Here is a 23,349-nt window from a genome sequence, read left to right on the forward strand (position 1 = left end):
CAAAAACAGAAAAGTATTTGACAAAATAAAGCATTCCTTTATGATTAAAGTACTCAGCAAAATCAGTATTATACAACATAATAAAACCCATCTATGACAAACCCACAGCCAAAATAACACTAAATGAGGAAAAGTTAAAAGCATTTTCTCTGAGAACTGGGACAAGACAAGGATGCCCACTCTCACCACTTCTATTCAACATAGTACTGGAAGTCCTAGCCAGAGCAATCAGACAAGAAAAAGAAATAAAGTTCATACAAATTGATAAAGAGGAAGTCAAACTATTGCTGTTTGTTGATGATATTATTGCATACCTAGAAAACCAAAGGACTCTTCCAAAAAACACTTAGAAATGATAAAATAATTCAGCAAAATCTCCAGATGCAAAATTAGTGTACACAAATCAGTAGATCTATACATCAACAGTGACCAAGCTGAGAATCAAATCAAGAACTCAACTACTTTCATAATAGCTGCAAAAAAAACCAAACCAAACCAAAACTAAAACAACTTAGGTATATATATAACCAAGGAGATGAAAGACTTATACAAGGAGAACTACAAAACACTGCTGAAAAAAATCAGAGATGGTCTGGGCATAGTGGCTCATACCTGTAATCCCAGCACTTTGGGAGACCAAGGTGGGCAAGATCACAAGGTCATGGGTTCAAGACCAGCCTGGCCAACATAGTGAAATTCCATCTCTACTGAAAACACACACACACACACACACACACACACACACACACACACACAAAATAGCCAGGCATGGTGGTGCGTGCCTGTAATTCCAGCTACTTGGGAGATTGAGGCAAGGAGAACTGCTTGAACCTGGGAGACGGAGGTTGCAGTGAGCTGAGAGCCCTCCATTGCACCCCACACCGGGCGACAGTGTGAGACTCCAACTCAAAAAAAAGGAAATCATAGATGACACAAACAAATGTAACCAAATACCACCTGTTCCCACAAAAACCTACAGAAATTAAAAAACATAAAGCTGATTTCAATGAATATTTTTTGCATTTGGTCTAATCTATAGAGCTGGATATTTATAAAAATAATAATAAAAAAAAAATCCGAGACCTCCAGTTTACATGTGGTTCCTAGAGCATTATGTGAGGCCTCAGTTTCTTTAACTAATGCCCTGATACTATCTTCACTTATGACTATCTCATCCTGGGGTGGTCAGATCTAGAGCTAGTTTACCGTACATCCTGCTGCTGCTGGAAGTCTGGTTCTGAAAACATTGATTTCCAAAATATTTTATTAGCCTGGGCACAGTGGCTCATGACTGCAATCCCAGCACTTTTGGAGGCTAAGGTGGGAGGATTGTTTGAGACCTGGAAGTTGATACCAGTTTGGGCAACAGAGTGAGAACCCAACTCAAAAAAAAAAAGAAAGAAAAAGAAAGAAAGAAGGGAAAAGAAAGGAAAGGAAGGGAAGGGAAGGGAAGGGATGGCAGGGGAAAGGAGTGGGGGAGGGGGAGGGGAGGGGAAGGGAGGTGAAGGGGAGGGGAAGGAAGGAGGTGAAGGGGAGGGGAGGGGAGGGGGAGGGGGGGAGGGAAACCAAAGGGAAGGGAAGGGAAGGAAAGGGGAGGGGAGGGGAGGGGAGGGGAGGGAAGGGAAGGGGAGGGGAGGGAAGGGAAGGGAAGGGAAGGGAAGGGAAGGGAAGGGGAAGGGGAAGGGGAAGGGGAAGGGAAAGGGAAAGGAGACAAAATAAGAAATTAGCCACGTGTGGTGGTGTGTGCCTATAATCCCAACAACTCCAGAGGCTGACAAAGGAGGATCACTTTAGCCCAGGAGAGTGAGCCTCCAGGGACCTACAGTTAAGCCACTGCACTCCAGCCTGGTTGTCAGAGCAACACCATACTATGTGTCTATTAAAAAAGAACAAAAAATATTATTTAATCCTCTGTCTTAGACAAAGTTCTCCAGAGGGACAGAACCAATAGGATACATGCGTATATGGAAGGAGGTTTATTAAGGAGAATTGCCTCACACAATTACAAGATGAAGTCCCACAATAGGCCATCTGCAAGCAGGGGAAATAGAGAAGTTGTTGATGGTTTAGTCCAAGTGCAAAGCGTCAAAACCAGGGAAAGCAACAGTGCAGTCAAAGGCCTGATAACCCCTAGGAAGCCACAGGTGCAAGTCCCGGAGTCCAAAGGCCAAAAAATCTGGAGTCTGATGTCCAAGGGTAGGAGGAATGGAAGCAAGCATCCGGCATGGAAAAGAGAGAGAGAGAGAGAGAGAACCAGGAGACTCAGGAAGCAACCTAATTCCACCTTCTTTCACCTGCCTTGTTCTAGTCACAGTGGCAGCCTATTGGATGTTGCCCACACACACTGAGGGTGGGTCTTTTTCTCCCAGTCCACTAACTCAAATGTCAGTCTCCTTTATCAGCACCCTCACAAACACACCCAGAAACAATACTTCCCTGCCATCTAGTCATCCCTCAGTTGAATCAAGTTGACTGTTAATATTGCCCACCACATCCTCTATTTCTAAGATTTAAACTTGGCAATTTCATAGCTATAAGGCTTTAGGGCTGGACACTGGTCTTTCACTATGTTTGTCACCAAAATGGCCATGCTTGTTTTGGATTTAGGAATAAATTAGGTTTTAGAAGACCTAGCCTTTTAACTTGTTTGATTGTGGGGAATCTTCTACATGTAGCCACATGACTGCCATTTACCATGCCTATCCTCAAATATGAGATGTTGGTAAAGTTTCTCCTACTTCTTCTCCATCTACTAGTAGAAAATTCCTATTTTTTTTTCTATACACAGAAATCCCTCCCAGCTAAAACTTCAAGCAAATTCCTTTCAGCTATCTTTATCACAGCCTACAATTCAATAGACACCAAATCTCATGCAACTTCAAGATGAAGCTGACCTCAGCGATGAAATGTTATTGAGTCAAAATATTTTTTTTCTTTTTACTTTCAAAGTCACTTTATCTCTGTTAATATTTTTAAAATCATACTTCTACCCTCATTTATATCTGACTTAATTCAAATAATTTGGCTAGCCAAACTATTAGATCACATCTGTATTTCTAGTAGATAGGGCAGTTTTACTTTTCAATACCATATTTCAATATGTTTATTCTTCTTTACATTTTGTAATGACTGTCAACATCAACTTCCATATTTTAGATCTTGAAATGATTCCAAGAAATTATCTGGCATAGTCCCCCACTTTCAGGAAATATCCAACTAGTGCTCAATAATAGAGATTCTCGTTAGTGAAAAATCTTAGAGATATTACTTCTTCTTATCTTCTCTAACCACATGGTGAGGACTGTGAATTTTGTTATTATTTGCCTTGTTGTGCTCATAAAGGACGCCTGTAAAATTATTTGAGGAATATGACTTCTTTAGACCACATTTAGGAGATTTCAGACAGGAGAGTGCTTTATTGCAAAACCTGAGGTATTTTCTCTGAAAGGAAAGTATGCTCTCTACTTACTAGAAAACATGCCTTCTACTTACTGTCTACTTCCTCTGATTCATTGTGTCTAAAAGACAACATTACAAAAGTGTAGGATAAATGTATCTCTGTTTGTGTAGTTATCTCTAGCTTAGTGCCATTTTTTTCTGGATGACAATTTTGTTTCTTTGTGGTCACCTGTCCTACAGCTTTAGAGAATGGATGACTTTTTTCCCCCCTACACAACTTTCTTTTCATTCTCAATTCAGGACATTCAACATCGTTATCTTTGACAGCCTAGTAAACATTCTTGGTTTATGGTAGGCAATATTATCAGGTTTTTTTCGGAAAACATATTTATGTGGTGTTAGTGCTATTGAGAGAGAGTTCAACAATAGAGACTCCAGAAATAAAGTAAACAAATAAATGTCCCAAGAACCAATATCTTCAATATCAAATACTAAAATGCCAATTATTTGCTAGATAGATTTGGAGGTAAATTTGTAAAGACTAAGGGCTTTTTGGTACCTACCAAATCCCTTGTTTGCTAATTCACAAAGTCAAAGTATACCTTATTTAGGTTAGTGCTTTACAATTATAATGATTATCACTGGATTAATATGATTATAATAAAAATAATGATATTTAACCTGAACTGAATGAGTCTAAAGTGCTATGCAATATACTAATCAAGCATTATTTTATTTGATACTTATAGCAGCCTTATAAATCTAAGAATCTTTTCTGCTGTTAATTTGAAGTGGTACCATTGTTAGAGAAAAGTAACACAAATTCATACTACTTTTAGCAGCTGGGCTTTGCTCCCATTCTGTACTTTCAACTTTTATCCTTGATGGCTAAATTTTCCATATTCAGTTTAGAAGAGATACACTTGGTGCACAAAATGATGTTTGTATTGCATTACCTGCTAGTTTTATTTTTCTTTGGTTATACTCTTATTTGTGGGTTGAGTGAGATAGTATGAGAATGATTGTTCTTACAGATGAGTTTAAGTCCCAAAGGAGTTGCTGTTATCTAGAAGAGTGAGAGGCCCATAACAAATACAAGGCAGGCCCAGTTAGATCTTTTATGGAAATATGAAAAAAAAAAAAAAAAAAAACACACAAAAGATTAACCCAAAAGTTAAATAAGCCAAAGCACACAATCAGTAGGAAAAATGCAGACACAAGGCCCCATTTTCCTTCTCTCTTAGGGTACAATGCAAGGAGAAGGGAGTTGTTAAGAACTGCCTAAAATTTCATTATTATCCTACTAACACCAAATTCCAGGGATCCTATTTTGGAAACCTGGATTTTTATATGAACTAATATTTGGCTCAAATTGCATATGTCAACATTTTCCAAAATGAAGCCTAAATACTAGTACATGTTGTCTTCTTTCATTAACCCTCAACTCCTTAGTCACTACCAATAAAGCACTAGTAAACAACTAAGTATAGACAGAATGAATATCTTACTCTGCCTCTCCACCTTAGCAGCATATAACTATCATAATCTCATTTATTTTAGAGGTTAAGGGGATACACTACATTATCTCTAGAAGTCTCATGTGGTCATATGAACTGAACCAATCAACTTTAGAGGCATAAATTGTAAAATTGTGGACTGTCAGAATTGTAAAAACATTACACCCAAAGTAATCAATGTCATTTATATTATAGAAGTAGAAATATAGTCCAAAAATGGTGAAATAACTCTATGGTTTGAGAATCATTAAGTGTCAGAGTTTCAGTAAAATACTCCTGATGTTTCACTTTCCCTATATAGGGGAACGCATTACATTTTGTACCTCTAAAATCAGAGTTTGAATTGTTATCTATTGAAGCAGTATAGTGCTTTACATTCTGTTTATGGGGTTATTTGAAATCCTTTAAATTCACCACTATATTCTATATGAATATAATATCCATATTAAGCTCTGGTATTTAACATTAAACACATTTCAGTTTTTTCTGTTGGTTCCCTTGAACAGTTTGCTTCTTGTTGCTAAGGAAACAGATTTTTGCATAGATGTAACACTGATGTCACAGGAAACCACTAAAGTGGAAATCTTTAATGTCTATCAACCTCTTGAGAGTAAGCAATTTCCTTTAATCAAAATGAATTAAAAATCATTCTGAACATGTAAAAAATGCAGTATTTTAGAAATACATTCCTGCTGGTAACATTTAGTTTATCTAGTTTATTCAAAATCCACATAAAATATTTTAATTATGTGCTTAAATTATATGCAATTTATATTTTTATAATCCCAATTTACTATAAATTTAATTTAAAACATTCTTGGGTTTTTTTTTTTGAGACGGATTCTCTCTCTGTTGCCCAGGCTGGAGGGCAGTGGTGTGATCTCGGCTCATTGCAACCTCTGCCTCCCAGGTTCAAGCAATTCTCCTGGCTCAGTCTCCTGAGAACTCAGATTGTCTTTAATTTGTAAATATAATATAAACTTCACTGCTTTCTTCTCACCAATCAAAAATCTTTACCATTTTTCTCAAACCTCCCACAGATGTAGCCCACCACCGCGCCTGGCTAATTTTTGTATTTTTAGTAGAGACAGGGTTTCACCGTGTTAGCCATGATGGTCTTGATCTCCTGACTTCATGATCTGCCCTCCGTGGCCTCCCAAGGATTACAGGCGTGAGCCACTGTGCCCAGCCTAAAACATTTTTTAAAAAGAACCTCTAATCATGGTTAAGAATAAAAGGAATAATTCAAAAATTAAGTTAATTTTTATTCTGAAAAATGTTAGTATTTTTTTAAGCTAAAGCTGGATGATATGATTGATCCTTCATTTCCATATCTCAACCCTTTTCAACAAAAGTAAAAGGTGTTTCAATTACATGGAGTATGAAATGGCTCAGGACAATAGCAAGGAACTTAATTTTTTAGTTGAGACTCAAATCAGAAAAAATACAATTTATATGTTTATTAGTAATATTTATAAGCCACTGTATTAATCCATTCTTATCCTGCTAATAAAGACATACCTGAGACTAGGTAATTTATAAAGAAAAGACATTTAATTGACTCACAGTTCCACATGGCTGGGGAAGCCTTATAATCATGGCAGAAGGCCAAGGAAGAGCAAAGTCATACACCAGCAGGCAAAGAAAGCATGTCCAGGGAAACTCCCCTTTATAAAACCATCAGATTTTGTGAGACTTATTTACTATCAAGAGAACAGCATGGGAAAGACCCACTCTCATATTCAATTACCTCCCACCAAGTCCCACCCAAGACAGGTAGGAATTATGGGAGCTAAAATTCAAGATGAGATTTGGGTGGGGACACAGCGAAATCGTATCAGTCATTAAAATGTTATTTCTTTGGCATTTTTGAGAAGTAGCAACATGTTAGTAGTTTTTGTAATTCTTTAATTTTAATGAGATCAAGGATATATCAGGAAATGAACTGGCCTCTTTAATGTGTAGATAGCTTATTCACTGCTCAGAGTTTTAGAATGGTAACTCAATATCTGAATGGATCCTTTTAAGGAGACAGAGCATCTTCCTTTCATGAGACCTGAAATAGTAGAACAGTGTTTGTGGGTCTCCTGTAAGAGGATCAGAATTGTTTTAGGGGTCACACAGATCCTTACTGTGCCAGGTTAGCTGCAATTGCAACTGCTCAGATATCAGATACTCTGAGAACAGAAAGATTGGGCTACGTCTGTGGGAAGCTTGAGAAAAATGGTAATGATTTTTGATTGGTGAGAAGAAAGCAGTGAAGCTTTTATTAAATTTACAAATTAAAGACAATCTGAGTTATGATCTTAAAATTAATGGTTTTGAGTCAGGCAATGTGGCTCACATCTGCAGTTCCAGCAGTTTGGGAGGTTGAGACATGAAGATTGCTTGAGCCTAGGAGTTCCTTTGAAGCTGCAATGAGCTATGATTGCACCACTGCACTCCAGTTTGGGACATACAGCAATACCTGACTAAATAAATAAATACATACATACATAAAATTATGTTTTGGAAATTAGTAAACCTGAATTTGGCTTTTGTATATTTGACATCTTTAATACAGTGTTGCATTAAAGTTTTTAGTTTATATGTCTAGCTCTTGGGGCCATTGCAAATTTTATTTGTATTTTTCTTATGGTCTTTGTCACTTGTAGCACTCAATGAGTATCAGGAGGTATTTCACTCTGTCCTGTTTAGAATATAATGCTTTAGAGACAACAAAAAGTATAATTTCCTATATATATCACAGCCATTATTTTTGTGCTATGAAATTAAGAAAATTGTGTAACTTGCTCTATCATGTCAATAATTTTCTTAACATATCTTTCAGAATTTAGGCAAGAGGGGTGTATGTGTTTTGTGTGTGTGTGTTACTGTTATTAGTTTTAGCGTAGATAATTATTTTGGTGTAAACTTAGTGACCGAATAGGTTGATTAGAACAATTGTGCATAAAATAAGTTGCTGAAAGAGTTACAGAATGTTTGTCAAAAATGTTTAACAAATAATACAGTGTAAACAAAATATATCTAAGAAAAACAAATATTCTTTCCTAAACAACAGATCTACAATTAGAAATACAAAATAACTCAAAATAATAGAGATCATTTCCACATTTCTCCCTTTGAATGGCGAAACTTGGTCTGCATATCTTTTCCCCTAAATAATCATTGTTTCTGGGATGTTAATGGACATAATAAAGTATCCTAGAAAGAGCCTTAAAATAAGGAAATTATTTTTCAAAAGATACTGCAGTGTTGCGGTACTTATATGTTTGAAGACAAAGTATAAGAAAGAAAAGCACATAGATTTGATTTCTCAGTGAATCTCACCTGCTCCATCCTTGCTCTGGTAACCCCACTTTCTGTTTCAGTGAATGCTTCTGGAGTGGTACCTCTTCATCTATGCTGCTTCTCACTTACCCTTTCCAAGGGTTTCTCTTTTGTGGTATCACTCTTCCTTTCCCTCTGCCTGTGTACCAGGTCACAGTGTAAACTGCAGGATGTGGAGAGCAGCAACTGAAGACCCTTAGTCTCATCAGTCAGGCAGCTAGTTTGAAGCCTGCCTGCCTCTTAGTAACCATGTAACCATGAGTATGCTTACAAATTCCTCACAGGATCCATCTTATCAATTGTAAAATAAAGTTTAAGAGAAAACACCTTACCTGTTGGTAAGTTATGCATGTAAACCCTGGAGCAGGATGTTTGGCACATGATTAAATGCAACAAAAGATAACTGATGATGTTGATCGATGCATATGGAGAGACAACCTAGATAAATCTAAGGGTTGTAAAATCTCAACATTAATTCCTATGTTAAAGATTAAAATGAGAAAAATAAATTACTAAAATCCATTAAGATAAAATCATTCTAGACTGATTTTATACCAGAGGGCTTTTTTTTTCTATTTTTAAAAGGAAAAGAGATTAAATAAAGTTGCACAGGTTATCAGAGACAAAGAGCTCAGCAAACTTTTAATTAAGTTATTCCAATTATGGGAACAGTGCACAAAGGTGCAGAAATTTTATCCCGACTTAGCAGCTAAGGACCATTTTCCTTTCCTGCCACACTATACCAAAATATTTACATGTTCTACAGTATGCCAGTAAATCCAGTGCTTTAAAAGAATACACATTAAAACAGTCCTTACCTTAATATCAGAATTAGAAAATTTTTCTGAGGGTGAATAGTGTGTGTGAGTAAGATGTTGTAGGTAAAAGAACAAGGAAAATGCCACCAAATATTTTCACATCAACAAAAAGAAATTTTTATGTCAGAGCGTTCTGCTTTTAGTGTGCATTTCATTGTACTAATAAAGCTTTTATAGACCTGCATACCAAACTTGTTAATGACAAAGTACTTCAAATGAGTACTACGATTAACAATTGCATAAAAAAGATAAAAGAAGAAAATATGACCCAAAAGAAGCATTAGTATTCAAGAAAACTAGTACAATCTGTAAATATATAATATATATTAATGCTCAATAACCTAAAGACACATTACACATCGTCTTAACAACAAAATTTTAGGTCCATTCATATGAAGTAAAACTTTCTACAGAACAAATTGTATTTAAATATTTTTCATGAGCTAAAATTAGTCTTTGAATTTTAACCCATATTAAAGGCTACAGGAAGTCATTTTAATTTGTTATCTGAATATATTTTCTTTTTTCCCTTATATTAGGATTTGAAGATTGTTTCCATAGAAACCACTTCATCAAGCAAGATCTAGAACATTTTTTTCTTTAGACATAAAATGGGCTTGACCGTATCTGTTCTTATAGTGGTATAAACAAGCTAAAAATAGCATTCAAAACAATTTTAAATGTAGGCTGCTCTTTACATCATAACCCCTGTGGCCAGTAGCCAGAAAATTCATGAAATAGCTCTTTGTTGGTTTGTCTGTATAATTTTTGCATTAGAGGCTGCTGTGAAAATGTTCTTTATCTCTTTCTTCTTTCCCCCCTCCTTCTTTCTTGTATTACTTTCCTATGACTGCTGTAATAAAGTACTATAAACTTGGTGACTTAATACGGCACAAATTTATTTTCTCTTACAGTTCTCAAGGGTGAAAATTCTAAATCACCTTCACTGGGATAAAGTTAAGGTGTGGGCAGCGCTGGTTCCTTCTGTAGGCTCTCGCGGGAGGAAACCTTTCCCTTGCCTTTTTTATCTTTTAGAGGCCACCTATATTCCTTGACTGGCCACCCCTTTTTTCTATCAGTACAAGTACTCTCTTCTATGTCATTTCTACAATCTCTCTGCTCTTCTTCCTAACTCCTATAAGAAAGTAATCCCTTGTAATTATGTTGTACCACCTGGATAATCCAGGATAATCTCCCAATCATAAAACTCATAACTTATTCACCTTAGCAAAGACCTTTTTGCCATTTAAGGTAACATTCATAGGTTCTGGGAATTAGGGTATGGATTTATTTTTCCAATCATACTTCCTTTCTTTCTTCTTTTCCTTCAAGTTGTTTGTATGGAAAAAATACATCGCATTCTTTGTAGTCTTATGTGGTGAATAAAAAGAAACAAAACTCACCTGTAAAGATTCAACTTCAAGATGGGTTTGAAGACAATTGAGGAGATGTGACACAGCAGCACATCACAACAAAGATACCAGACAGCTTGCTCAGTAGAAGTTCAGAGAAGATAGCATGCGTTTATCCTTGCCTAATGCCTTAAATACTTGCGTAGAATTTCATGTGCTACAACAATGAGGCTGATATGATTATGAGTTTTCCTGATTTGAAAATTAAGTTCCAGTGAGGCCAAGTGGCTTGCAGAAGCTTACAAAATCTTTGAATGACAAGGGCTGCAAGGGAAGTAAACTGTCTTCTTATTCAATGTTTTTTATCATTGTACTTAGAGAATGTCAGCTGTGAAGAGTGTAGGTGATTTATTCATTTGTGAGAAGTATTCGTACAAATGAGTTTAACAATGCAAGTTTTGGAAATATATATTTATTTTTTCAAGACCCTAAGCTAATACAAGGCTTAGATTTGGAGGCATATGTTAAATTACTTCTTAAATAACTTTGTTTTCAATCTGCCTAACTTGGATTAAAAGGAAAATTTACTGGTAAATATTTGATAATTATACAAATGTTTAACAGAAAACAAAAATAAATCAATTGTGATACCACCCACCAGATAGTACTTTTCTTTTTTTGTTGGCGCGATTAATTCACATCGTATCTCCCATGGATTTTTTTACAAATACGTTGGAGTTTCATTTGTTTTATTTTGCAAAACTGAAAATATATTGCTATCTAATTTTGTGTCATTAGACACAAGATTGTTATAAATGTGTGCTTATTGTTAAATAATTTTATTAGGTTAGAAATTATTTTGTTTTCATGTGCATATAAGATTATTTTTAAGATATAAAATAAAAAGTGAAATTTCATACTCAGATGATAAGTACTAAGATACAATTTTCAAAGTGCCAACCACTATCCATTAGAATTACTCCAGACACTATAAATTTGTTGTTATAATTTTCTGTTATTTGGATGATAACCACAAAGATAAACTTTCTTTTGTCTCTTTTTATTGGTTGTTAAGAATTTTTTGTTCATGCCCTTTGCACATTTCTTAACTTGTTGAATTTTTAAATCAATATTAATATTAATTAATGTTACTAAACCAATGCAACTAGGTGTACAGAGCTCTCAAATTGGACATTTTGCTGACAACAGTTAAAAACTTCTATTTAATTTACTTATTTATTTATTTATTTATTTATTTTTATTTTTTTCATTATACTTTCAGTTCAGGAATGTATATGCAGAATGTGCAGGTTTGTTACATAGGTATAGACGTGCCATGGTGGTTTGCTGCACCCATCAACCCATCATCTTCATTATGTATTTTTCGTAATGCTTTCCCTCCCCTAGCATGCTGCCCACCCCCGACAGACCCCTGGTGTGTGATCTTCCCCTCCCTGTGCCCATGTGTTCTTATTGTTCAGCTCTCAACTATGAGTGAGAACATGAGTGTTTGGTTTTCTCTTCCTGTGTTAGTTTGCTGAGAATTATGGATTCTAGCTTCATCCATATCCCTGCAAAAGACATGAACTCATCAATTTTTATGGCTGCATAGTATTCCATGGTGTATATGTACCACATCTTCTTTATTCAGTCTATAATTGATGGGCATTTGGGTTGGTTCCAAGTCTTTGCTATTGTGAGTAGTGCTGCAATAAATATATGTGTGCACATGTCTTTATAGTATAATGATTTATAATCCTTTGGTTATATACCCAGTAATGGAATGGCTGGGTCAAATGGTATTTCTGGTTCTAGATCCTTGGGGAACCACCACATTGTCTTCCACAATGGTTGAACTAATTGGGAAAACTGGCTAGCCATATACAGAAAACTGAAACTGGATTCCTTCTTTATACCATATACAAAAATCAACTCAAGATGGATTAAAGACTTAAACGTAAGACCTAAAACCATAACAACCCTAGGAGAAAACCTAGGCAATACCATTCAGGACATAGGCATGGGCAAAGACTTCATAACTAAAACACCAAAAGCAATGGCAACAAAAGCCAAAATTGACAAATGGGATCTAATTAAACTAAAGAACTTCTGTACAGCAAAAGAAACTGTCATCAGAGTGAACAGGTATCCTACAAAATGGGAGAAAATTTTTGCAATCTATTCTTTTGACAAAGGGCTAATATCCAGATTCTACAAGGAACTTAAACACATTTGTTTTTTTATTTTAAAAAAGAAAAATAAAACGCACCTTTGGATAGTCAGCTTTAAGAGTCATTCATTATATATTTATATTATAAATACATTTACTGTTTTAAATAGTTTTTTCTTCATGTAGTTAATATTAATTGCTCTATAATACTACATTTAATTATGATAAAAAGTGTAGTTTTACAAATTATAGGCCACATGGATTATTCTTATATGTACAAAATATGGGATTCCAACAAAATCTCTATGTCCTCAATAATTTTGTTAACTCTAGTCTAGTTATAAGTAGAATGGGAGAAATCTTTCCTTCTTAATCTCCAATTCTCTTATCAGTCTTTTTTGAGCCCCCTTCCAAGGAGGAGGTTTTCTGAGATAACCTACTCCCTCCAATCCACACCCCTCCTATACATATTCAATGCACCTGTTGCTATGTTAGCCCAGTGGGTGATCTGAGTCTGTGCAGACACAGAATTGATTACAAAGCATGTAGGATGTTAAGCTTACAGCTTGGGGTATTCATTAAAGTCACATGTGGGAGTGAGGTGCTTTGATTAATCTGGAAACTGTGCAAACAACTTTCCAATACTGACACCCATATCCTCTGAACAAATCATCTCATTATTCAAAATTCAACTGGAATGTCACTTTCTAAGGAGAGTCCTCTGTAACGCCCCGGACCAAGTCATAGTCTACTTCAGTTTTTTTCTCATAGCCCAATTATATTTCTTTATCAGCCATCAAAATTTTGTCATTTGCGTAAAACTTTAGTAAATATTTAAGTTGCCCATATTACTATAAGAATTTGTTATATGCTTAACTCATACAAGGCTAAAAAATATATTTGTTGAGTAAACAGAGGACCTTATTTGAGATACATGACTCAATTTAGTTATTACCTTAGAGATGTTTCTTACCATTATTTACTTAAAAATTATGTATTACTTTCTACTGGACAGAATCCACACTGCATTTATGTGTTTAACAAAATAAATAACACTCATTATAATAATTCTATGGTGTGCAAAATTTCACGGTAGCATTGTGTCTTAGTTCATTTAGACTACTCTAACAAAATATCATAGTCCTAGACAATGGGGCTTAAAAATAATAAACACTTATTTCTCACAGTTCTAGAGACTGGGAAGTTAAAGATTAAAGCTCAGGCAGATTTTGGCATTTGGTGAGAATTCGTTTCCTCATAGATGGTGCCTTCCCACTGTGCTCACATAATGGAGGGGCTGGTTAGCTTTCGGGAGGTCTGCTTTTTATGGTGCTGATTCCAATCATAAGAGCTCCCAAAGACCTAATCTTCTAATAAGGTCACCTTCTGGCATAAGATATCAGCACATTAATTTCAAGGGAACACAGACAATCCAAACCATAGCAAATTGTTAATCATTCAATAAAAGTTATTTAACTGTCAATACAAGTATAAAATGTTTTATGAAAATATTGAATAGGAAAAGCAATAACAGGCTTTTAAGTCACTATATTGATAAGAATAATAAAGGAAGAACCATAATAGATACACAAATAAATAACTTTTAGATCAGAGGAGATATTTAATAGGTAGAAAAATTCAGTCTTATTTGGTATGGAGCAGATTTGTTGTATAGCATAAAAGAAAAATCATGATTATTGTCAATTTTTCTAGAAGATTTTATGTCATTTTTCTAGAAGTTTTTATTTCATTTTCCTGATAAAAGGATAAACTCTACATTTCTCACTAATAAAGAAAAATAGGTTTGTTATAGCTATTGGAGTATTAATATTTCACACAAAACTGGCATAGGGATTGGTACAAAAAAATCAGACTCAATTCTGGATGTGATTTTCTTGAAAAGCATTAGATCTTATTACAGCCCAAAGCATTAAATATTACCTTTTGTCTTTACCTTAGTTTGTATAGAAACATAATATTTTTAGATAAAATTTGGGTTCATTGAAATTTTCAACAGAATACAATTATGTAGAATTGAACTGTTCTTCTAATGTGTTGAAGTAGTATAAAATATTAAACAACAAGAATGTGTGAATAAGATAGATGTGATTCAACTGTAGGCTCTGATCTCGAGTGCATTTTTGAAGTTAGAAAAAACTAATTATATCCTCTAAACCTTGGTTTTCTATAAATAGGCAGAAGTATTAGATGACCTTCATAGAGTTGTTTTGAATATTGATAAGATTAAACACTAAGGACATGGCCTGGGACAAAGGCAGTTAGGAAAATTACCTTTGAGAAAGCTATAAGTAAAAGCTAATCATGGTCAGACATGGTGGCTCACACTTACAGTCTCAGCATTTTCAGAGGCCAAGGTGGGAGGAACGCTTGAGCCCAGTAGTTTAAGACCAGCCTGGGCGACATACTGAGACTCTGTCTCTATAAAAAGTTTTAAAAACTATTAGCTAGGTGTGGTGGCTTGTGCTAGGTGTGGGACTCCAGCTATTCAAGAGGCTCAGGTGGAAGGATCACTTGAGCATGGGAGATCAAAACTACAGTGAGCCATAATTGTGCCTCTGCACTCCAACCTGGGTGACAGAGCAAGATTCAGTCTCAAAAAGATAAAAAAAAAAGGGCATTATGGTGGACAGGAGGCAGGGCTAGACTTCTGCTCCGACTCGGACACATAGAACAGCCTGTGGAGGCTCGCATCGTGAGTTTTCGCTCCAGAACAACTGCAGGAACAAATTTGGAAACCTATGAAGACCCACAGACCCCATGAAGGAAGCAAATTGCTACTGCGGAACCTAAGAGATTCCTCAAATACTTTGAGTGCCAAAACTGTGGAAGAAGGAAAGGGAGATTGTCAGCCCCCAAACACATGCTCCCACTGGGGAAACTGAAGGCCTAGATTATGGGAGAAGATTTTGACCTTACCTGGAGTTGACTCAATTTAGATACCTGAGCAAAATACAGGGGTAGAGGAAGCAGTGGGAAAAGCCCTGGGGACTCGCCCGGTCCCCTAGCACATTGTTTTTGCTTGGCCTCACAGAGGTACTTCGTGAGGGTAGTAAGGGGTGTTGGGAAAAGGCCACAGGGAGAAGGAAATCTCCACCTGAATTTTGTAACAATTTGAACTGGTTGAGAAGCCTCCTGGCCATAACTCAGGGGAGGCCATGAATCTGGTGTGCAGAGTCCACAGGTGGGGGAGGAAAGAAAACCATATTTGCTTTTGAAGCTGGGAGGCAGGTAGCCTGGGACAAGTTCTCAGTCCTGCTTGCCCACTGCCTGGAAACATTTGTTGCTGTTGGCATGGTTGGAATGAGACGGGCCCTTGGACTTGCATGGGAGCTGAGTGAGACCTGTGACTGCCGGCTTCCCCCCATTTCCCTGACAACCTTCATGACAAAGTAGAGATATTCAAATTCCTCCTAGGTACATAACTCCATTAACCTGGGAAGCTCACCCTGATCCCCCACAGCAGCTGCAGCAAGACCTACTCAAGGAGAGTCTAAGCTCAGGCACATCTAGCTCTGCCCCCACCCAAAGGTTCTTCCCTGGTAGCTGTAGACAAAGGGGATATACTCTTGGGAGTTCTAGGGCCCTGTCCAGTGCCTATTCCTCCCTATACTACTATGGCTGATAGTCTCTGGACAGTGCCACCTTCTGGCAGGAGGCCAACTAGTACAAAAATAGTCCATTCAACAACCAAAACTAAGGACATCACAGAGACCATTTTACCACCCCCACCACCTCCACCAGAGCAGGTACTGGTATCCATGGCTGAGAGACTCACAGACGGTTCACATCACAGGACTCTGTGCAGACAATCCCCAGTACCAGCCTGGAACCTGGTAGACTTACTGGGTGGTTAAATCCAGAAGAGAGATAACAATCACTACAGCTTGACTCTCAGAAAGCCACATCCATAGGAAAAGGGGAGAATACTACATCAAGGAAACACCTCGTAGGACAAAAGAAAATGAACAACAGCCTTCAGCCTTAGACCTTCCCTCTGACAGAACCACCAAAATGAGAAGGAACCAGAAAGACAACTCTGGTAAGATGATAAAACAAGGTTCTTTAACATCTCAGAAAAATCCCACTAGCTCACCAGCAATGGAAAAAATCCCTGATTTACCTGAAAATGAATTCAGGAGGTTAGTTATTAAGCTAATCAAGGAGGCACCAGAGAAAGGCAAACCTCAATGTAAGGAAATCCAAAAAATGAAACAAGAAGTGAAGGGAGAATTCTTCAAGGAAATAAATAGCATAAATAAAAAAAAAAAAAAAATCAAAACTTCAGGAAACAATGGACACACTTAGAGAAATGCAAAATTATCCAGAAAGTCTCAGCAATGAATTCAACAAATAGAAGAAAGAAATTCAGACCTCGAAGACAAGGTCTTGAATGAACACAATCCAACAGAAACAATGAAAAAAGAATAAGAAAATATGAACAAAGCCTCCATAAAGTGTGGGATTATGTACAAAGACCGCACCTAAGAATAATTGGTGTTCCTGAGGAAGAAGAGAAATCTAAAAAATTGGAAAATATATCTGAGGGAATAATTGAGGAAAAATTCCCAGGCCTTGGTGGAGACCTACACATGCAAATACATGTAGCACAAAGAACACCTGGGAAATTAATCACAAAGAGATCATTGTCAGGCACATTGTCATTAGGTTATCTTAAGTTAAGATGAAGGAAAGAATCTTAAGAGCTGTGAGACAAAAGCATCAGGTAATCTATAAAGGAAAACTTATCAGATTAACAGCAGATTTCTCAGCAGAAACCTTACAAACTAGGAGAAATTGGGACCCTATATTCAGCCTCTTTAAACAAAACAATTATTAACCAAGAATTTTGTATCCAGTGAAACTAAGCTTCCTATAGGGAGGAAAGATACATTCTTTTTCAGACAAACAAAAGATAACAGAATTCACCATGACCAAGCCACCCCTACAAAAACTGCTAAAAGGAGATCTAAATATAGAAACAGATCTTGGAAAAACATCAAAACAGGACCCCTTTAAAGCATTAATTTTACAGGACCTATAAAACAAAAATACAAGTTTAAAAAACAAAACAAAAACAACAACAACAAAAAAAAACAAAGTATACAGGCAACAAAAAGCATGATGAATGGAATGATACCTCACATCTCAATACTAACATTGAATGTAAATGGCCTAAATTATCCACTTAAAAGACATAACATTGAAGAATGGATAAGAATGCATCAACCAACTATCTGCTGCCTTCAAGAGACTCATCTAACACATAAGAATGCACATAAATTTGAGGTAAAGGGATGGAAAAAGACCTTTCATGCAAACAGACACCAAAAGCGAGCAGGAGTAGCTATTCTTATATCAGAAAAAACAAGCTTTAAAGCAATAGCTGTTAAAAGAGACAAAGAGGGGTGTTATACAATGATAAAAGGCCTTGTCCAAGAGGAAAACATCACAATCCTAGACATATATGTACCTAACACTGGAGCTCCCAAATTTATAAAACAATTACTAATTGACCTAAGAAATGAAATAGACAGCAGCAAAACAATAGTGGGGGACTTTAATACTCCACTGACTGCATTAAATAGGTCATCAAGACAGAAAGTCAACAAAGAAACAATGAATTTAAGCTATATTCTGAAACAAATGGAGCAAACAGGTACATACAGAACATTCCATCCAACAATCACAGAATATACATTCTATTCAGCAGCACATGGAATTTTCTCCAAGATAAACCATATGATAGGTCACAAAATGAACCTCAATAATTTTAAGAAAATTGAAATTATATCAAGCACTCTCTCAGGCCACAGTGGAATAAAACTGGAAATCAACTCCAAATGAAACCTTCAAAAAGATGCAAATACAAGGAAATTAAATAACCTGCTCTTGAATAATCATTGGGTCAAAAATGAAATCAAGATAGAAATTAAAGATATATTTGAACTGAATGACAATAGGAACACAACCTGTGAAAACCTCTGGGACACAGCAAAGCTGGTGCTAAAAGGAAAATTCATAGTCTTAAATGCCTACATTAAAAAGTCTGAAAGAGCACAGAGAGACAGTCTAAGGTCACACCTCAAGGAACTAGAGAAACAAAAGAGACGAAACTCAAACTCAGTGGAATAAAGGAAATAACCAAGATCAGAGCAGAACTAAATAAATTTGAAACAAAAGTACAAACATAAATGAAGTAAAAAGTTGATTCCCTCAAAAGATAAATAAAATTGACAACACATTGGTAAAATTAATCAAGAAAAGAAGAGAGAAAATCCAAATCAGCTCAATAAGAAATGAAACGAGAGATATTACAACTGACACTACGGAAATACAAAAGTTTATTCAAGGCTACTATGAACACCTTCATGTGCACAAGCTAGAAAACCTAGAAGAGATGGACAAATTCCTGGAAAGATACAAATCTCCTTGCTTAAATGAGGAAGAATTAGATACCCTGAACAGGGAGCAGGGAGATTGAAATGGTAAGTAAAAAAAAAAAAAAAAAAAAAAAAAAAACAAAAACAAAAAGAATTTCAGCATCAGACGAATTCACAGCTGAATTTGACAAGAGATTCAAATAATTGGTACCAGTCTTATTGACACTATTCTACAAGATAGAGAAAGAGAGAACCCTCCCTAAATCATTATATGGACCCAGTATCACCCTAATAACAAAATCAGGAAAAGACATACAAAAAAGAAAACTACAGACCAACATCCCTGATGAACATAGACGCAAAAATACTTAACAAAATACTAGTTAACTGAACCCATCAACGTATCAAAAAGATAATCCACCATGATCAAGTTGGTTTCATACCAGGAATGCAGGGGTGATTTAACATATGAAAGTCAATAGATGCAATATTACCACATAAAGATAATTAAAAACAAAAATTTCATCATCATCTCAGTGGATACAGAAAAAGCATTCAACACAATCCAATATCCCTTTAAGAGGTGACAGTGTGCTAGCAGCCCTCACTCTTGGCATCTCCTCAGTCTGGGCATCTACTCTGGCAGTGCTTGAGGAGCCCTTCAGCCTGCCACTGCACTGTAGGAGACCCTCTCTGGGCTGGCCAAGGCTGGAACCAGATTCCTCTGCTTGTGGAGAGGTGTGAAGGGAGAGGCAAGGGCAGGAACTGGGGCTATGTGTGGCACTCACAGGCCAGCACAAGTTCAGGTGGGTGCGGGCACAGGCTCAGTGGGCCCAGCACTCTGAGTGGCCAGCCAGCACCTCGGGCCCAAGGCAGTGAGGGGCTTAGCGCCGGGGCCAGCAGGTGCAGAGATTGCCCCAGGTTCCCCAGTACTGGCCGCCTGCATGCACCATGCTCGAATTCTCCCCACAAGGCAAAGGCAGGGCTCAGGACCTGCAGCCCACCATGTCCAAGCCCCACCCTCCACAGTGGGCTCCTACATGGCCCCTAGCCTTCCCGATGGGCACTACTCCCTGCTCCCTGGTGCCCAGTCCCATCAACCACCCAGGGGCTGAGAAGTGCAGGTGCACAGTGCTGAACTGGCAGGCAGCTCTGCCTGCAGCACCAGCATGGGATCCACTAGATGAAGCCAGTTGGTCCCCTGAGCATAGTGGGGACTTGGAGAACTTTTATGTCTAGCTAACGGATTGCAAATACAACAATCAGCACCCTGTGTCTAGCTCAAGGTTTGCAAATACACCAATTGGTACTCTGTGTCCAGCTAACCTAGTGGGGACTTTCAGAACTTTTCTGTCTAGCACTCTGTGTCTAGCTAAAGGATTGTAAATGCACCAATCAGCACTCTGTCAAAACGGACCAATCAGCTCTCTGTAAAATGGACCAGTCAGCTCTCTGTAAAATGGAGCAATCAGTTATCTGCAAAATGGACCTATCAGCAGGATGTGGTTGGGGCCAGATAAGGGAATGAAAGCAGACTGCCCAAGTCAGCCAGCCCACAACCTGCTGGGGTCCCCTTCCACACTGTGGAAGGTTTGTTCTTTTGCTCTTTGCAATAACTCCTGCTGCTGCTCACTCTTTGGGTCCACACTGCCTTTATGAGCTGTAACACTCACCGTGAAAGTCTGCAGCTTCACTCCTGAGACCAGCGAGACTACAAACCCACCAGGAGAAATGAACAACTCCAGACGGGAGGAATAAAGAACTCCAGACTCACTGCCTTTAAGAGCTGTAACACTCACCACGAAGGTCTGTAGCTTCACTCCTGAAGTCAGCAAGACCACGAACCCACCAGAAGGAAGAAATTGCAGACACGTCTGAACATCTGAAGGAACAAACTCCGAACTACCATCTTTAAGAACTATAACATCAGGAGGGTTCGTGGCTTCATTCTTGAAGTCAGCAAGACCAAGAGCCCACCAATTCCGGACACACCTTTATGATTAAAACTCCCAACAAAATCAACATAGAAGAGACATACCTCAACATAATAAAAGCCAACTATGACAAATCCACAGCCAACATAATATTGATGGGGAACAGTTGAAAGCATTCCCTCTGAGAACTGGAACAAGACAAAGATGTCCACTCTTCCCACTCCTTTTCAACATAGTACTGGAAGTCCTTGCCAGAGCAATCAGATAACAGAAAAAAATAAAGGGCATCAAAATCAGTAAAGAAGATGTGAAACTGTTGCTATTTGCTGACAGTATGATTGTTTACCTAGAAAACCTTAAATTTTCCTCCAGAAAGCTCCTAGAACTGATAAAAGAATTCAGCAAAGTTTCCAGATACAAAATTAATGTACACAAATCAGTAACTCGAAGCTGAGAATCAAATAAAGAACTCAACCACGTTTATGATAGCAAAAGTAAATGAATGAATGAATGAATGAATAAATAAATAAATAAATAAATAAATAAATAAATAACTGAGGAATATTCCTAACCAAAGAGTTGAAAGACCTTTACAAGGAAAAGTACAAACCACTGCTGAAAGAAATCATAGATGATACAAATGTAAACACATCCAATGCTCATGGATGGGTAGAATTAGTATTGTGAAAATGACCATTCTGCTAAAAGCAATCTACAAATTCAATGCAATTTCCATCAAAATACCACTGTCATTCTTCACAGAATTAGAACAATTCTAAAATTCATATGGAACCAAAAAAAGAGCCTGCATAGCCGAAGCAAGATAAAGCAAAAAGAAGAAATCTAGAGGCATCAGATTATCTGATTTCAAACTATACTATAAGGCCATAGTCACCAAACAGCATGGTATTGGTCTAAAAAATAGGCACACAGACTAATGGAACAGAATATAGAACCCAGAAATAAACCCAAATACTGACAGCCAACTGATCTTTGACAAAGCAAATAAAAATATAAAGTGGGGTAAGGGCACCCTTTTCAATAAATGCTGCTGGGATAATTGGCTACCCACACGTAGGAGAATGAAACAGGATGCTCATCTCTTATCTTATACAAAAATAAACTCCAGATGGATTAAGAAATTAAATCTAAGACAGGAATCTATAAAAATTCTAGAATATAACACTGGAAAAACCCTTCTAGACATTGACTTAGGCAAGGATTTCATGACCAAGAACCCGCAAGCAAACACAATAAAAACAAAGATAATTGTTAGAACTTAAATTAAAGAGTTTTGCATGACAAAAGGAACAGTCAGCAGAGTAAACAGACACCCACTGAGTGGGAAAAAATCTTTACAATCTACACATCTGACAAAGGACTAATATCCAGAATCTACAATGAACTCAAACAAATCAACAACAACAGCAACAAACAATAAAAATCCCATCAAAAAGTGGGAAATATGGCCAGGATTATGTGTAATTTATAAATGGATGAATGGATAACTGAATAATCAATGAGAGAAGACCTTAAAAGAACTGATAGAGGTGAAAACCATGACATGAGAACTACCTGACAAATGCACAAGCTTCAGTAACTGACTCAATCAACTGGAAGAAAGAGTATCAGTGACTGAAGATGAAATGAATGAAATGAATAGAGAAGAAAAGTGTAGAGAAAAAAGAGTAAAAAGAAATGAACAAAGCCTCCAAGAAATATGGGATTATGTATAAAGACCAAATCTACGTCTGATTGGTGTGCCTGAAAGTGACAGGGAAAATGGAACCACCTTGGAAAACACTTTGCAGGATATCATCCAGGAAAACTTCTCCAACCTAGTAAGGCAGGCCAACATTCAAATTCAGGAAATACAGAGAATGCCACAAAGATACTCCTCGAGAAGAGCAACTCCAAGACACATAATTGCCAGATTCACCAAAGTTGAAATGAAGGAAAAAATGTTAAGGGCAGCCAGAGAGAAAGGTTGGGTTACCCACAAAGGGAAGCCCATCAGACTAACAGCAGATCTCTCGGCAGAAACTCTACAAGCCAGAAGAGAATGGGGGCCAATATTCAACATTCTTAAAGAAAAGAATTTTCAACCCAGAATTTCATATCCAGCCAAACTAAGTTTCATAAGTGAAGGAGAAATAAAATCCTTTACAGATAAGCAAATGCTTAGAGATTTTGTCACCACCAGGCCTACCTTACAAGAGACCCTGAAGGAAGCACTAAACATGGAAAGGAACAATTGATACCAGCCATTGCAAAAACATGCCAAAATGTAAAGACCATTGATGCTAGGAAGAAACTACATCAACTAATGAGCAAAATAACAAGATGACATCATAATGACAGGATCAAATTCACACATAACAATATTAACCTTAAATGTAAATGGGCTAAATGCTCCAATTAAATGACA

This window comes from Chlorocebus sabaeus, chromosome 27, assembly GCF_047675955.1.
Source record: "Chlorocebus sabaeus isolate Y175 chromosome 27, mChlSab1.0.hap1, whole genome shotgun sequence".
NCBI lineage: Eukaryota > Metazoa > Chordata > Mammalia > Primates > Cercopithecidae > Chlorocebus > Chlorocebus sabaeus.